Genomic DNA, 628 nt, shown 5'->3' with positions numbered 1-628 from the left:
CCACGGGGGTCCATGGGGAGGGGGTCCGTGCCTCTCCTCGCACACTGCTTGGCCACGTGGGGGGAGGAAATGGCTCGGGGTGGAAGAGGGAATCCCGCAGCGCTGAAGATGCTCGGAGCAGTGATGTGGTGATGCTGCGTGTCCGCATCCCTGTCCCCATCCCCACTTCCGTCTTTGTCCCCATCCCCACCATCTCCATCCCCATTGTCATCGCCATCACCATCCCCTTTGCCACCCTTGTTGCCCTCTACCATCTCATCCCCATCCCTATTCCAGCCCTCATCCCAGCACCAGGCCTGCCAGGGGCCAGCGGAGGCCTGAGCACAGTGCCGGGGGCTGCGCTCCTTGGGGTGGCACAGCAACATCCCAAGGACATGGGGACACTGTGACCCCACAGCCCGGTGACACGAGGACATGAGGACACAGGGACGCAGCGCGGCCAGAGAGTGCGAGAATCAAAAGAAATCAGGCGGTAAAAAATAAAAAAAGAGCATCAGCATCACCGGGGGCCTCATGCTGGTGGCAGCCACTGCTGGGAGCAGCAAAGTGCGGAGCCCCCACACTGCTTGGGGCATCATTTCAGCACAGACCTGCAGCTTCCAGCTCCTGTTCATCCCCACCTCTCCCC

Source organism: Meleagris gallopavo, chromosome 19 (assembly GCF_000146605.3).
Source record: "Meleagris gallopavo isolate NT-WF06-2002-E0010 breed Aviagen turkey brand Nicholas breeding stock chromosome 19, Turkey_5.1, whole genome shotgun sequence".
Lineage (NCBI taxonomy): Eukaryota > Metazoa > Chordata > Aves > Galliformes > Phasianidae > Meleagris > Meleagris gallopavo.
Note: the sequence above shows the minus strand (reverse complement) of the source record.